The sequence below is a fragment of the Mobula birostris genome, chromosome 29 (genome assembly GCF_030028105.1).
Source record: "Mobula birostris isolate sMobBir1 chromosome 29, sMobBir1.hap1, whole genome shotgun sequence".
Lineage (NCBI taxonomy): Eukaryota > Metazoa > Chordata > Chondrichthyes > Myliobatiformes > Myliobatidae > Mobula > Mobula birostris.
This window is the reverse complement of record NC_092398.1, coordinates 15,563,417-15,581,114: the sequence shown is the minus strand read 5'-3', so window position 1 is coordinate 15,581,114 and position 17,698 is coordinate 15,563,417. Positions and strand designations below refer to the sequence as shown.

Genomic DNA, 17,698 nt, shown 5'->3' with positions numbered 1-17,698 from the left:
AAAAACTTTCCTGCGCTCCCTTTTCTTTCACGCAGCAGCAATTTCGCTCTGATCAGAAAATGTCGCGTGGCCTTTCCCTCGGATAAAAGGCGGAGCGACGCCGATCTTCCGCAGCACCCGCGCCGTTCCGGGAATGATCCTGTGAGCGGTTTTCAGCCTAACAAACTTGGAAGCACAGTGCCACTTCATGCACGTTGACTGCAGAGCGCAGGATTCCTAGAAAATTCGTCAGTAGAATTCATAGAAGAACCGATGTGTCACTGTTTCTGGTTGCGAGGATTTCCATTTTCCTCATGAAACCGAAATTAATTCATCTGATTGGAATGACAGTCTCAAATTGCTCCATGAACCAGACATCCTGCCGCAACATTTCTGCGCCGCTTGAGATCGCACGCGCCGTTGCTTGTGATTCTTCTCCGTTTAGTAATGTTATTGGCGGTTGCAGACCAACGTAAAGTGCAGTACCGACACTTACAGTATCATACAAAGATATCAGAAACTTTTCTTCCAGAAAGTCTTCCACCACCGTCCCATTCACATTTGTGTCTCTATAACACCACTTAGCTCGAGAAGCATTAAAATCCCCAACTATTAGCAAACTAACTTTTAGCATTGCTTTGTAAGGGAAAGAAAAGGAACATAAAAGGAAAAAAAAAGAAAAAGACGAAATAAAAGTTTACACTTCTCTGACCATTATCAACACGTCTTTGTAGTCTGGGTATTATTTACCCTTCAGTGACAGAGGGTTTATTTGTTCGGAGAGCCGACAGAAGGTTATGTGGACGAGAACAAGGTTTCCGGATGACATGCTGCCTCCCAGGTTGAAGGGTCAGGGACATCATGATCGAGTCCATAACATTCTTCAGGGGGAAAGTAAGCAGCCAGAGGTCGTGGTCCAGTTGGTATCAATGGCATGGGTTAGAAGAGTGACGAGGTCCTGCAAAGTGAATTCAAGGCGTAAGATGCTAAATTAAGGGACAGCTTCTCCAGGGTGGAGATCTCCAGATTGAAACCCATGCAGTGTGCTAGCGAGGCAGAAATAAGAAGATAATACAGATTAATATGTAGCTGAGGAGATGCAGAAAGAAATAAGTGTTCCCTGCCATCCTGGTGAAAGTGCCGTATCTAGAATATAAAACTGAAGACCTCAGACAGAGCTAGATTGCAGTGTCAGTGGGACATCTCCGACCGTTGTGTATTCTGCTTTACAGCAACATGACCCAGTCCTACGCTCTGGAAACAGCTCCCCAGCCCCAGGGTTACAACATCCATTGAATGGACAGGACGGCAGCATCAGGTAATAACAGAGCTAACGGTGTTTACTTCATGATTCGTTCATTATGATGCTCAGATGTGACAGCCCTGTTTCAGACTTGTTCCTCAAACCTAGAACAGCCAATGATCAGGTGTCATTCATTCTACCTACCAAGGAAGTTCTTTGCCCACATCCTAGTACTGATGTACATTCCAGCCCTGACAGTCGTCAGGCAAGCACTGGCGGAGCAGAGCACCACGATCAACAATCACTAGATAGCGCACTGTGACACCTTCTTAATGATCCCGAGGGTCTTCAACCAGGTCATTTCAGAAAGTCTCCGACCAACAATCACCAGCATGGCACGTGCTGAGCACTCGATCACTGTTACGCCATCATAAAAAATGCTTACCGTGTTATGCCGCACCTGCACTTTGGCACATCCGAAAAACAAGCTGTACTTCTACTCCCAGCAGAATATCACAGACTGAGGATGGCAGCAGCAGTGATGAGGACCGTGAAGTTAGGAACAAGCGGTGTGGATGAAGCTTTACAGCACTGCTGTCATCGATGTACTGGACCGTATTTAGGCATTGATATTAGGATGTGAATGAATCTACCATGGCTGTCACTGATTGCCTTCCTCAGGGCAGCAGACAGGAGATTTTGTGGACGTGAGAGGGACATCCGCATGGTTTGTTGCCTCCCGGGTGCTAGGGTCCGGGATGTCTCTGACCAGGTTCACGACATCCTGGTACGAGAGGGAAAGCAACCAGAAGTCATGACACATATTGGGGCCAACGACATAGGCAGGAAGAGGGATGAGGTTCTGAAGTGTGAGTTTTGGGAATTAGGCAGAAGGCTGAAGATCAGGACCCCAAGGGTGACGTTCTCAGAATTGCTGCCAGAGCTACGTGACAGAGATGGAAAGAATTGGAGGTGATGGCAGTTGAATGCGTGGCTGAGGAGTTGGTGCAGGGAGCAGGGCTTTAGATTTTTAGATTATTGGGATCTCTTCTGTGGAAGGTGGGACCTGTACAGATTGGATGGGTTGCACCTGAATTCGAGGGAGAGCAATATCCTTGCAGCTAGGTTTGCTAGCATGGTTCGGGAGGGTTTAAATGATTTGCGAGGGGGATGGGACCCAGAGCGATAGAGCAGTGAAAGAAGGGCATGGAGTAAAGCCAGATCTAACATACAGAGAGTCTTTGAGGAAAGAGAAGCAGAATAAACGGTGTAAAGACAGTAAGGTAGAAGGGCTGAATTGTGTGTACCTCAATTGAAGAAGCATCAGGAACAAAGGTGATGAACTGAGAGCTTGGATACATACATGGAATTATGATGTAGTGGCCATTACAGAGACTTGGCTGGCACCAGGGCAGGAATGAATTCTCAATATTCCTGAATTTCAGTGCTTTAAAAGGGATAGAGAGGGCTGAAAAAGTGGAGGAGGGGTGGCATTACTGGTTAGGGATACTATTACAGCTACAGAAAGGGTGGGTAATGTAGCAGGATCCTCTTTTGAGTCAATATGGGTGGAAGTCAGGAACAGGAAGGGAGCAGTTACTCTACTGGGGATATTCTATAGGCCCACTGGTAGCAGCAGAGATAGAGAGGAGCAGATTGGCAGGCAGATTTTGGAAAGGTGTAAATATAACAGTGTTCATATCATGGGTGACTTTAACTTCCTTAATATTGATTGGCACCTGATTAGTTCCAAGGGTTTAGATGGGGCAGAATTTGTTAAGTGTGTCCAGGATGGATTCCTCTCACGGTATGTGGACAGGCCGACCAGGGGGAATGCCATACTAGATCTAGTACTAGGTAATGAACCGGGTCAGGTCACAGATCTCTCAGTGGGTGAGCATCTGGAGGACAGTGACCACCGCTCCCTGGTCTTTATAATTATCATGGAAAAGGATAGAATCAAAGAGGACAGGAATTTTTTTTAATTGGGAAAAGGCAAATTATGAGGCTATAAGGCTAGAACATGCGGGTGTGAATTGGGATGATGTTTTTTCAGGGAAATGTACTATGGACATGTGGTCGCTGTTTAGAGTTCTCTTGCGGGATGTAAGGGACAAATTTGTCCCGGTGAGGAAGATAAAGAATGGCAGGGTGAAGGAACCATGGGTGACAAGTGAGGTGGAAAATCTAGTCAGGAGGAAGAAAGCAGAATTCATGAGGTTTAGGAAGCAAGGATCAGCTGGGTCTATTGAGGAATATAGGGAGGCAAGAAAGGACTTTTAAAAGGGGCTGAGAAGAGCAAGAAGGGGGCATGAGAAGGCCTTGGCGAGTAGGGTAAAGGAAAACCCCAAGGCATTCTTCAATTATCTGAAGAAAAAAAGGATGACAGGAATGAAGGTAGGACCGGTTAGAGATAAAGGTGGGAAGATGTGCCCGGAGGCTGTGGAAGTGAGCGAGGTGCTCAATGAATACTTCTCTTCGGTATTCACCAATGAGAGGGAACTTGATGATGGTGAGGACAATATGAGTGAGGTTCATGTTCTGGAGCATGCTGATATTAAGTGGGAGGAGGTGTTGGAGTTGTTAAAATACATTAGGACAGGTAAGTTCCCGGGGCCTGACGGAATGTTCCCCAGGCTGCTCCACGAGGCGAGAGAAGAGATTTCTGAGCCTCTGCCTAGAATCTTTCTGTCCTCGTTGTCCACGGGAATGGTTCCGAAAAATTGGAGAGAGGTGAATGTTGTTTCCTTGTTCAAAAAAGGTAGTAGGGATAGTCCGGGTAATTATAGACCAGTGAGCCTTACGTCTTTGGTGGGAAAGCTGTTGGAAAAGATTCTTAGAGATAGCAGCTATAGGCATTTAGAGAATCATGGTCTGATCAGGGACAGTCAGCATGGCTTTGTGATAGGCAGATCGTGTCTAACAAGCCTGATAGGGTTCTTTGAGGAGGTGACCAGGCATATAGATGAGGATAGTGCAGTGGATGTGATCTATACGGATTTTCGTAAGGCATTTGACAAGGTTCCACACGGTAAGCTTATTCAGAGAGTTAGAATGCATGGGATCCAGGGAGGTTTGGACAGGTGGATTCAGAATTGGCTTCCCTGCAGAAGGCAGAGGGTGGTGGTAGAGGGAGTACATTCAGATTGGAGGATTGTGACTAGTAGTGTCCCACAAGGATCTGTTCTGGGACCTCTACTGAATGTGACAAGATAGGTCGATAGGGAGTGATTTTACTCTTTGCATCCGCTGGAAGTGTGAATATTTAGCCCTAATATCACATGTGTACGCTGAGATTACTCTCACTGAAATCTAGCTGCCTCCGGCAGTTTGAGGAGACAACTCTGTACTAGTGTTCCCTTTGGTCTGCTTTGGGTTGGGAAAAATAGAAAATGAATGAAGCCTCAAGCACGGTGTGTGGGAGAATGTTTCAACCCTTCCGCCGACGACATAACTCTTTGAAGGGTGCCATGGTGAAGAAAGGCACGTTACTGAGTAATGATGAGGGCGCGGTAGTGTGGCCGAGCGGTCTAAAGCGCTGGATTAAGGCTCCAGTCTCCAAGGAGGCGTGGGTTCGAATCCCACCACTGCCATGGCGAGTACACGAAACGTTTTGCAGAGCTAAATGTAAGAAAGGCAAATCATCATGACTACGATTGGTGTCATAGCCAAGTGTATTACTGTGGGTCTGCCGAACACTCCAGATTGGCTGGGGCATCCTGTGGGTGGGTGGGATTCGTGGCCTCTATTTATCGAAAGTAGTGGGTTAAAAAGTAATTAACATCAATATGTATTCTAGCTCATTTCTGTAGCGCCGTCTGACCGGTTTCTTGAAAACAAAATGCAGCGAACTAGTCGGAGTTCAATTCAAGAGACGTATGAAACGCAGTTTTTCAGTAAGACCAGGACAAGTTTCAAAGGTTTCAAAGGTGCACTTAATGTATACAATATACATCCTGAAATGCTTTTTCTTCACAACCATCCACGAAAACAGAGGAGTGCCCCAAAGAATGAACGACGGTTAAATGTTAGAACCCCAAAAGTCCCGCCCCCAGCTCCCCTCCGTCTCTCGTGTAAGTGACAGCAAGCAGCAATCCCCCCTCCGCCACCGGCAAAAGATCATGGGCACCCGCCACCGGGCACTCAAGCGTGAGCAAACCAACAGTAAAGACACGGACTTGCAGTTACCTTAAAGACTTCGCGTTTCACCCTGTACTCGACATACCACAGGCTCTGTCTGTCTGTCTGTCTGTCTGTCTGTCTCTCTCTCTCTCTCTCTCTCTCTCTCTCCCTCCCTCCCTCCCTCACTCCCTCCCTCCGTCCCTAGTAAGTTCATAAGGCAGATCACGGCCGCATGCTGTAAACGATTGTCACCGTAACACAATCTGTAAAAACTGCAAGTGCAAAATACCTATATCAGGGCAAAACAAGCTAGTGTCCTCTATTTGAAACCGGCATTATGTTTCTGAGACACATAAACAATCAGACCTGTAACATTTTCGATGAATTTTATACACTGCATCATTGTTCCGCTCCTTTTTGAGGCATTATGCTCTGTTAGAGGGTAATTTGTGATTTTTAGTGCTTTGCTGAAAGCCGTCTTCATCACATGGCAAATCAACCCATAACTTAAAGGTTCCGCTGGGAGTTGAACCCAGGATCTCCTGTTTACTAGACAGGCGCTTTGACCAGTTAAGCCACGGAACCCTCGCCTTGTCCAGCAGCGGGTATAATGATAGTTCACTTGCACTAAATCTTCTTCGTCTGCTAGCGAGAGAAATGCTTCAGATTCAGACTGTCACGATAAGATGAAACAAAGTAAACCCTATTGAGACTCATCCAAAATCCACAATATAGGTTCCTATTCTCACCACAGTTCACAATGTTCGGAACATTGCTTCAATTCACAGACACGCAGCCGGGAGGCAGTGACCGATTCACCAGCCCTGAAGCCTCATGAGAAGTGCAGAAGGATTGTCACCACTTCGTCACGTGTTAATTGATGAGTTTAAGCACTTCTTCAATCACTGTGGCGGGTGGCTTCATGCAATGTGATCGTCCTGGCTCTTTAAGCAAGGAGGATTAAAGCAACATCTGTGCTGTGAGGATGAGTCACAACTTTGAAGCTGAGGAAGAACCATTCAAGAGTTAGACCTGGAGGCATTTAAACATCAGAGGACAACGACGTAAGAAATAGTCGGAATAACCAAATTTTTAAAAAGGGATTGAAAAAAAAATCTCTGACAGATCTATTCGGTATTTTTCAACAGAATAGATAAGGCTGAATGATTGGGTAGAGTAACTTCGTATTGCAGGAACACCCTGGTTAATGTGCGCAGAAATGTTTGTAAGGAAGATTGAATAAAGCTTTCGCTTGCCTTAAACAGAGAGAAATGCAGTAAACGGATGTGACCGTTTAGGGAGGTTGGACAAGTCGGTCATTCTGAGGATTGTTGTTGAGTCCTTTTGTCAATAGGATGAGGGAATAAAATTGCCCAGAGTTCCTGATAACACTGGGTTTGGTGTTAATGTGTGCAGGGAGGGTGACAATACGCTGCTTGAGGGAAATACATTGCCCAGCAAGTGGATACATTGCTCGGCCTTTCCCAGTGGGAAAGGCGTAACATGACTCAACAGGTGAGAAATTGAACGGCAAGACATCTCGGGTCAGATATATGGAATCACGTTTTTTCGGTGATATTACTGAGTGTCAGAGCAGAATTTTTGAATTTGTCAAAGGTACCGTGCACACATGCATAGCAATAACTGGCTTAGGTCCTGATGCCGGTACGGAGACTTAAACCGTCTGATTCTGGGATCCACTCACATTGTATCCGCTAGGACCAACCATCCAATGATATGAGTCCCAGAACTGTACAACTTCCACATGAAATTTCCATCTATAATGTTCTGTTTCATTTATATAACTGATAAGCTTCTGTCGGTTTAGGATTCTCTCATTCCCGTGGAGAATTAGACCGAGGCAGTTATCTAAGTTTGGAGTCTGTGCGAGTAACGTGCAAGGGAAAATAAACACTGCGGGGAATACTTGATAGATCAGGCAGTATCTGTGGAGATTAAGAGAATTCTTTCAAAACCTAACTCCTTTGGTTGTCAGTAGCAGAAGAACATAGCCCAGTTTGGTGGATTTAGTTGCCCGGGGAGAAATATAAAAACATTTCCTGAGGCTGCATTCTATTAGTGTGATTAATCCTTGAGTGCGGCAAGTCAATTGTCAATTATTCTAAGAGAAAAGTATTTTAAGGTAATACAAGAGAAAACAAAAAAAAAAACAGAATGCAAGATCTAGTGTAACTGTTACAATTATAGAGAGGTAGGTATTGAGGCCAAGAATTCATCTTGAAAGTATAAGAATTCGTTTAACATGGCAAAAGCTGCCACTGAGCCGAGTTGTTCGTGCTTACAAGCTTTTGTATCTGCTGCCCAGGGAGGAGAAAAGATGTCTAGGGTGGTAAGGGGACTTTGATAATGCTAGCTGTGTTCTGGACGCAACAGGAAGGGTCAACATTATGCCTGGAAGAGAGGATGGTATTCCTGATGGACAGTGATCTGTCCACAACGGGGCTCAAACTCACCCAAACAAGTTAGTTACTTGGGACTCGCCATAACTTCTGGGAGATGAGAAATTGATAATCAGCATGTAGATATTGTGACAAAACTATCTCTTCCCACTGATGTTGGTGATTGAGGTGGTTCCTCACTTTGGTACATTTCTACAGGGGTTTAATACAAGAATCCTCGATCCAGTTATCATGAGCCAGAATATTCCCATATTTCTCCTTCCAGGCAGTGTAGTAGCGTCCAGCTTAGTTCCTCGGAGATAATGACACCCAGGAACTTGAAATTGCTCACTCTGTCCACTTCCGATCCCAATATGGTTTGTGTTTCTTCGTCTTACCCCTTATGAAGTCAGCTCTTCGGTTTTGCTGACGTTGAGTGCGAGCTTGGTGTTGCGGCACCACTCAACTATCTCGCTCCTGTACACCCTTTTATCACCACCTGAAACTATATCAACAATGATTGTATCATCAGCAAATTTATAGGTGGCATTTGAGCTTTGCCTAGCCCTGAAGTCATCGGTGTAGAGAAGTAGAGCAGTGGTCTAAGCACGCATTCCTCTGGCGCACCAGTGTTGATTGCCATTTAGGTGGAGATGTTATTTCCAACCCACACCGATTGTGGTCTGCCGGTTTGGAATCGAGGATCCACTTGCAGAGGGTAGTACAGAGGCCTAGGTTCTGTAGCATTTCCATCAGGACTGTAGGCTCTATTGAGTATATTGATTTCGGGACGGTGCAGACATCGGGCACCTTGGAACCCAGAAGCCTCTGCGTTTAAAATCTGCCGTCGTTGACGCATCTTTTTCAGCCCCACCGTCTGTACTTGGGCCCCGAGGAGCGTTCTGCTGATGAGAGAAGATGCTGACGACATTTCGACAGCGCATGCTCATCGTTGTAACCGTGACCAGATAGATGGGTTTCTCGTGTTTGGGGGTTTCTAGGTATAGAGGCAGCCATGGGTTACACAGCCAGCGCTTTCCCTGCCATTCTGTCATGCGTGTTTGGAGGGGCAAGCGGACGGAATGGGAGTACATGGATCTCCCAAACACCGCCGACTTTCAGCTATCTAAATCCAAAAGTTAGGAACCCGGAACAATTAACATAGTTCCGAGTTAATCGCGAATGAAGAGTCGTCCTTTGAGTCAATGAAAATGTGAATAAGTACTGCATTGGAAAATTAAAACAGAACAAAATCTTTCCATAGGCTTTACTTCTTGAGAAAATCACATTTGTTTTACCTTCTGGACCTTTCTACCCATTAGAACATATCTTGTACCATTCTCACTAGGTATTGGGTAACAAGTGACCTGTAGCTTTCACATCACTAAAGTGCCACTCTCCAATGAGAACCCCTACTGTCCTTCCCTTCGTATTCATTAGCATTGCCATTAGTTCACCACCGTCAATCACCTGGGGAGGGCGGCGGTGGGGGTCAGAGTAATTAGAAAGTCTCCAGGATCAGCCATGCAATATAATGTGCTCTTTGTGGCATTGTGGGACGTGAGCAGAAGTTGAAATAATACTGATGGAGACAAACTGAGTCAAGTCACAGGTTGATGTTGGGCAGAAATTGCCTATTCTGATACAGACAGGAAAGCAGAGAATTTGAGGCTCAGTCCAGATGCCTGATCTGTGCCCCGTTCAGAGATGAGGAGTTGTTCTTCCAATTCGCGTAAATCCTCAGTGTAACAGGGTGATGTCATCGCTCACCATAGAGATGGCAATGATCTCATCCGAAATACTGTCCTTCATGCATCGATGTATTTTGTAAACCTTATTACAGGTTAGAAACAGCAAAAACTTTGTGCACATGAATCTCAAAGACTACAGGTCAGTTTTGCTGTCGCTGTACAAGTATTTAAGGAGAGACCAGAAATTTCCCTTCTAGCACCAATATATCTGTTGTGAATCAGTTGAGATGAAAAGGTATCTCGTGTCAGCTGGAAGCCTGCTTTGTGTCTGAAATGGGGTTTTCTGTTTTGACTTTGTGTAATCCACTGGAGCTGGGATGCTGTGAACACAGCAGCATTTGTTCACTGGAGATTAGTTCTTCAACTGCATTGACTGGGCGACGGATTCACTACATCTGACATCTGACTTAATGAATTCCCAAAGAGTTGAATACAGAGAGATATAATTCTCCGTCTCTCAGTGTGGGAAGGGATTTTTCACTCAGCGTTGCCTTGAACATCAGTGAGGACACACTGAGGGGAGACCATTCACCTGCTCTGTGTATCGGAGGGATCTATTCACTCATCCAGACTGAAGATATATCAGCACGTTCACACCGTAGTGAGATGGTTCACCTGTTCTATCTGCGGGAAGCGAAACATGCAGTCGTCCAAGCTGAAGATGCACCAGAAAATTCAGATCGGTGAGGGATAGTTCACCTTTTCTGTGTCTGTGAAGAGATTCATTCACTCAGCCCACCTGGGCTACCAAAAAGTCAAAAGGAATATTTGTCAAAAGGAAGTCAAAAGAAAGTCAAAAGGAATTGCGAGAGGTTTTGAATTGAAGAGCAGGGAGATTCTGCTGCAACTGTACGGCATACTGGGGTAAATCCTATCAGGCCCTGGGGACTTATCCACCATAATACTCATGAGGAGGCCCAATGCTTCCTCCTCCTTGACTTCCAAATGCCTTAACATGTTTATACACTCAGCACTGATCTCCTGGTCTTCCGTATTTTTTCACGTAGTAAATTCTGAAGCAATGTACTCATTAAGTACCTGACACGAATTCTCCAGATCTAAGCAAGTACTTCTCCTTTATCCTTGAGTGGCCACACTCTCTCTCTGGTTATTCTGTTGTTTTTGATGTACGTATGCAATGTCTTGGGATTCACCTTATTCCTCCTGGCCAACAACATTTCAAGGCCCCTCCTAACTTTGCTAATTCCCTTCTTTAGTTCTTTTTTGTGCCTTTATATTCCTCAAGTGTTTCATTTGATCTTAACTTCTGAAACTTTACATACTTTTCCTTTTTTTTTTCCTAACTAAATTCATCACCTCTATGGACATCCAAGGTTCCGGGGATATTTGCGAGGGCTACTGAGGTGACTTTAAACAAGAATAGTTGGGGTGCGGGAATCAAATTAAAGAGACTGGAGAGAGGAGGTTAGTTCACAACAGGGGGGGTGGGAACAAGTGCAGAGAGACAGAGGGGTGTAAAATGAGGGTAGAAGCAAAAACGTATTAAGCTGAAAACTAAAAGTGGCAGGCCGGCAAATCCAGGGCAAAAATCAAAAAGGGTCACTTTTCAACATAATTGTATAAGGGCTAAGAGTGTTGTGAAAGCGAACATGAAGGCTTTGTGTGTCAATGTAAGGAGCCTTCGTAACAAGGAGGATGAACTAAAAGTGCAGATTGTTATTAATGAATATGATATAGTGGTATCACAGAGTCATGGCTCCAGGGTGACCAAGGATGGGAGCTAAACATTCAGGGATATTCAATATTCAGGAGGGATAGATATGAAAGAAAAGGAGGTGGGGTATCATTGCTGGTTAGAGAGGAGATTAACGTAATAGAAAGGAAGGACATTAGCCGGGAGGATGTGGAATCGATATGGGTAGAGCTGCATAACACTAAGGGGCAGAAAACGCTGGTGGGAGTTGTGTACAGACCACCTAACAGTAGTAGTGAGGTTGGGGACGGCATTAAACAGGAAATTAGAAATGCGTGCAATAAAGGAACAGCAGTTATAATCGGTGACATCAATCTACATATAGATTGGGTGAACCAAATTGGTAAGAGTGCTGAGGAAGAGGATTTCTTGGAATGTATGCCGGATGTTTTTTTGAACCAACATGTCGAGGAACCAACTAGAGAGCAGGCCATTCTGGACTGCGTATTGAGCAACGAGAAAGGGTTAGTTAGCAATCTTGTCGTGCGAGGCCCCTTGGGTAAGAGTGACCATAATATGGTGGAATTCTTCATTAAGATGGAGAGTGATATAGTTAATTCAGAAACAAAGGTTCTGAACTTAAAGAAGGGTAACTTTGAAGGTATGAGACGTGAATTACCTAAGACAGACTGGCAACTGACACTTAAAGGGTTGACGGTGGATATGCAATGGCAAGCATTTAAAGATCGCATGGATGAACTACAACAATTATTCATCCCAGTTTGGCAAAAGAATAAATCAGGGAAGGTAGTGCACCAGTGGCTGACAAGGAAAATTAGGGATAGTGTCAATTCCAAAGAAGAAGCATACAAATTAGCCAGAAAATGTGGCTCAGCTGAGGACTGGGAGAAATTCAGAGTCCAGCAGAGGAGGACAAAGGGCTTAATTAGGAAAGGGAAAAAAGATTATGAGAGAAAACTGGCAGGGAACATAAAAACAGACTGTAAAAGCTTTTATAGATATGTGAAAAGAAAAAAGATTAATTAAGAGAAATGTAGGTCCCCTACAGACAGAAACAGGTGAATTGATTATGGGGAGCAAGGACATGGCAGACCAATTGATAGATAGATAGATAGATATACTTTATTAATCCGAGGGAAATTTGATTTCGTTACAGCCGCACCAACCAAGAATAGACCGTAAATATAGCAATACAAAAACCACCAACAATCAAACAGCAAAATGCAAACGCAGAAGTCCAGGACCAGTCTATTGGCTCAGGGTCTCCACAGGAGGAGCTGCACGTTCGATGCCCACAGGCAGGAGGGACCTCCCGTGCCGCCAAGTGATGTATCACGGTGGATAATGTGGCCGAAGTCCAACAGTAAAAACTTCAATATCCAGTCTGCAAACTCGTTTCTCGATGGAAACATTCCTCGATGAATAACTACTTTGTTTCTGTCTTCACCAAGGATGACATAAGTAATCTTCCGGAAATAATAGGGGACTGAGGGTCCAGTGAGATGGAGGAACTGAGGGAAATACATGTGTAGCCCCCCTGGCCACCCTCAGGGTCGCTCGGCTCGCTGTCGTCTTGGGAAACAGCCTCCGCCCCGCCAAACTGGATAATGCGTTTTTGTGGATGCTGTGTGATGTACCCCACCCCGCCCAAATAAGAGAGAATAAAATATAAAAGGCGCCACATTTGTCAAAGTTCAATCTCTTCGTGCGCAAGACAGTTGGAGCTCAAAGAACTTCTTCACTCTGCGACCCCTCGGACTACCTCGACCGGCAGCCTGGGACCAACAACGGTGGTCGACCAGGCACTCCACACTAGTCCGTCTCCGTCTCTTCGCCGAACGCCCTCCTCGGTGTCCGAACAGCGGATATCACAGCACCCTCTGTCTCGCTCTCCCGCTTTCTCCCAAATCCCCGCGCATACAGTATCTTCAAATACACCAAAACCAGAACAACTATCCCAATTGGTTAAAAGCATTCACTTATCACACTCTAAACCAAAACAAGCTGCTAGCGCAAACTTTCTCAGCGTTTAACACAACAAAGCCGCATTCCCTAAATCAACGTAACCAAGACCCCATTTTAATTAGCCTCCGCAGTAACATAAAAGTCGAAACCCCCTTACACTCTCCCCCCACCAAATAAAGTCATGTCCTCATGACTTCTAAATAACTCGCCAACCAGTCCTGCAGACGCATATACACAGATGCTCACAGTGACAGTGCTCCCGAAACAGTGGACCTTACTCCCGTCCCACGGGCGCTACATAGGCCAACCTATCTGGGAGCTTCTTAACCCTCCGAGACCTCCGTACCCCCTCACCTAAACCCAAAAGGCTCAGACACTACTAGGGATACCTCGGGCCCGCTTGCGAACTGCTCTCTCACTCAGGCCACCACTACAACTCGGACCCCCTGCCCCGTGTCCGGGGCCCCGCCTCTACTCCTTCCCAATCCTGCCGCAACTCAGACTGCCCACAGTTACCCCTCCCCACTACACCTGACTCAGTGGGAGAAGGGCCAAAGGTCTCTTCCTCAATCACGGGGAAGTTAGCAAAAGGCAGCACGTACCACCTGTGCAGCACATCATCCGTTGAATCCGTATCCTTCCTAATTCCTTCGATTGGTAGCTGCTGTTTGAGTTTCTCCAAACTGAAACATTTAGCCGGGGCTACCCCTTCAGCCTCCTGCAGTCGAGATGTCAGCTTCTTCGGGGACTCCTTCAACTCTCGCCACAGCCTCAGGAGTTCTGACTCAGGGTTCCTGGCCATCTCAATCTGGGACGCAGTTACCCCACCAGCTTCTTCCACCCTGAGCTGAAAAGCAGCAGTTAAAAAATATTCAGACTCCGGTTGTTTCTTCCTGAGGACGTCTTCCAGGTCAACTTTCACTTTTTCCACTTCATTTAAACTCGCGATAGTCACCTTCAGGTTCCTTTCAAGCGTCCGCCTCACTTTTCCGATATGTGTCCTCCATTTCATCACCTCCTCGGCAGTGTAGTCAAACTCCTCTCCCTGGGCTCTCGGTTTTTTGTTGACCTTAGTCAGAACACTTCCTTGATCTTCCCCAACTTGTAAGTCTTCCAATCTGTTCTGAATGGACGTCTTGAGTTTCTGCTGATCCCTTCGAAGGTGGGTCATTGTTTCCGCTCGCTGGATTAACTCATCAGTACATGACCGCAGTGTGGTGCAAATCCCCTCGCTTCCGTGTCTCATTCAGTTTGACGACCTGGGTTTCCATCCCCCGGTCCACCACCGTCTGTCCCAACATCAGGAAGTTCAACTGGCAGGTCGGGTCATTATTCTCACATTGCACCAAACCCCTCCGGCCAAAAATTCCTCCACATTTGACACTTCGCTTCGGTCGCCCGGGCTCAGCCACTCCCCTCGCCTCATAGTCCCCCCAGGCGAATCCAAGCTCCAGGCGGTCATCCACATACGCCAAAACTCCACACACCTTCACTTCCTCCACGGTCTTCCTCATGCCCTGCGGGAAGGATGCAGGGTCTCCGGATATGCCCTTGGGCATCTTTTCGGAACGAAAGAATCCTGGGGAACTAGTAAAGGCCATCTTCAGCTCAACAGCCGCACTCCTCAGGATCTGGCAACATCCACCCCTCAGATGCAGCACATTAAACCACATCGCATAATCCACACAAACGCTGCCTTCATCTTCCACGCTGCTAAGGTCCAGTTGCCGCGACCTCTCTCTCACTGAGGTGTCTTCAGCGGTCAACTCCCCACCCTCGTAGTGCTTCGGAGCACCTACTAAGAGGGTCTCACCCTCAGCTACTTCCCCCAAGCCGTACCACCGCGGGGTCTCGTTTAAATTCGGTACTGGCTCAAGGCTGCTGCACACGTCCTCAGAAGTAACTCGACACGCTGGGTGCCCAGAAAATGCCTTCATGAACTCCAGGGTCATTAACCAATTATCGTCTTCTAGATAACTACTGCCACTAGTACCCAAAGGCTCCGGTGCCCTTGCGGTTGTCCAGGATAAATGCTTCAGACACCAGTTGTAAAACGAACTGTACAACAATCTGATCTGTGCCCCTGGGTCGAAGATAGCTTTAGCATCGCTTCCCTCTAACCAAAGCGACACCTTGGGGCGTGGCCCCTCTAAGCCTTCAGGAACAGGGTCTTTTTCTTTCGGAAGTTCATCGGTACATTGCTGAGTACGTGCTTCCCCAGACACCCCAAGCAGTTCCCCCACTGGGCCTCCACTAAGTTTCCCGACACCTCTCTAATCAGCTGAACAACTGAAGGAGGGGCTGATCCCCTGAAATGATCCTCCTGGCACTGCAAGCAATTTAGCCGCCCTCCTAGACAGAGAAGACACACTGAAAACTTTCCCCCCTCTTTCAAATAACCGACAGCTGTCACTACGGTGTAAGTGAACCTGACAGCTTTAACAGCGTCACCAGCCCGCCTACTCAAACTTTCAACCAATCCCTGTCGCTCTCCTTCGACCGAGCACTGCCACTCATCTAACAACTGAGAGATCCGCTCCGCCCACCTCTCGCACATCTCCGCCCCTCTTGGGGTGGACACTATCCCAAGTGCCAGGCGGAACCTGCCAGAGTTAGAACATTTATTCGCAGACCCTACCTCCAAATCAGACCACTCTTTCCTCTCTCTCCCAACCGCATGGACAGCCCAGAGTGCCAACTTCAACTCGTCAATGGCAGCCCAGATTCGAACAAAGACCGCACCCACAACACATACAGCAATCACCAGCAAATAATCCACAGAGACACACATTACAGATTTAAACAGAGCACCCACACAGCATACCAGTAGATCCAATCCCTGACAAAACCCCCACAATTTAGCCCCTCCCCCTCCCCCCCCCCGCCTTGGCCACCCTCAGGGTCGCTTGGCTCGCTGTCGTCTAGGGAAAAAGCAGTCGGCCCCGCCAAACTGGGTAATTCCTTTGTGTGGATGCTGTGCGATGTACCCCACCCCGCCCAAATAACAGACAATACACCAGATACGATTAAATGATTTACAGTTTATAGATATTACTGGAACTATATAATTAATAGAGAACAAAATATAAAAGGATAATAAAAGGCGCCACACTTATCAAAGTTCAATCTTTTCGTGCACAAACAGTTGGAGAACAAGGACCTTCTTCTTCACCCTGCGACCCCTCGGAGTACCTCGACCGGCCGCCTGGGTCCAACAACGGTGGTCGACCAGACACTCCACACTACTCCGTCTCCGTCTCCTCGCCGAACGCCCTCCTTGCGGTCCGACCCCGTTAGCGGACATCACAGCACCTGGTCCATCCTCTGACTCTCTCTCCCGCCTTCTGCCCCAAAACCCCGCGCATACAGTATCTTTAAATACACCAAAACCATAACAACAATCCCAATTGGTTAATAGCATTTTCTTATCATACTATAAACCAAAAGAAGCTGCTAACGCAAACTATCTCAGCGTTTAACACAACAAAGCCGCATTCCCCAGATTAACATAAAAAAAGACGCCATTTTAATTAGCCTCCGCAGTAACATAAAAGTCGAAACCCCCTTACATAATATTTTAGAAATAGATAAGAATTTAACTTCTGGTAACATTTGGGGCAAACTGAAAAGGGTGTTGAATACAGGACTGCAGGAGTTATATTTCAATGCACGAGGCATACGGAATAAGGTAGTTGATCTTGTACTTCAGTCAGAGAGTGGCAGGTATGATGTTGTGAGCATCACTGAGTCATGGCTGAAAAAGGATCGGGGTTGGGATCCTAGCATCAAAGGATACACATTGTATATAAATATAGGTAGGTAGGCGGGGGAGGGGTGGGTGGGGCGACTTTGTTGTTAAAATGTGACATCAAAATCTCATAAGTAGTTAACATAGGATCAGAAGAATTAGAATCATTGAGGGTAGAGTTAAGAAACTGCTAAGGTAAAAAGACCCAGATGGCCTCCGAACAGTAGCCAGGATATGGGAAGCATGATAGATGGGATAACACTGATAGAACAGACGGACTGATTGGTCTCCCTCTATGTCATGGTGAATTCTGAGCCGCTTCATTTAGTTTGCTTCTATTAGATCGCCCTCCATTCAGTAATTAACCTCAGATGTTGACTCCAAATCTAATTCACACTACCCCCTGCTGGTGAAATAATTGTAATACAAAACTTAACCAAAATGAATGTTCCAGCGATCTCTATCATAAAATTCCAGCGTACATCTGTGGATCTCCGTTCAAATCACATTATTCTGCTTAGTAGGCTCCATTGCTTCTTTTGGGCCATACATCATGGTCCGAAGGGTAAGTGTATATAATTCATATAATTCCCCAGTCTATCCTGTGGGGCAATTGAACATTATTCTCAGTTGAAGAGTAGAAATAATGTTAATATACGCCTGAGCTTATTTTCTTCATCATAACTCTTCATAAGTATCTAGTTAAGGATCGTTCAATAATTGGAAAGCAACTTTTAACATGTACAGAGTATATTAATCATTGTCTAATTCTCCGTCCAAGCAATGGTTCAAATTACCGGTTACGCTCTGATAAAT

At 46.1% G+C, this 17,698-nt stretch overlaps 2 non-coding genes and 1 pseudogene across 2 annotated transcripts; 1 reads left to right on the top strand and 2 right to left on the bottom strand.

The window, feature by feature from the left end:
* The window catches only part of LOC140189847 (histone H2AX-like), an 836,563-nt pseudogene that overhangs the window by 722,401 nt on the left and 96,464 nt on the right, over positions 1-17,698 (bottom strand).
* trnal-aag (transfer RNA leucine (anticodon AAG)) lies at positions 4,734-4,815 on the top strand. Its single transcript has one exon. It is a non-coding gene; the product is annotated as a tRNA-Leu (tRNA).
* On the bottom strand, positions 5,856-5,929 carry trnat-agu (transfer RNA threonine (anticodon AGU)). Its single transcript has one exon. It is a non-coding gene; the product is annotated as a tRNA-Thr (tRNA).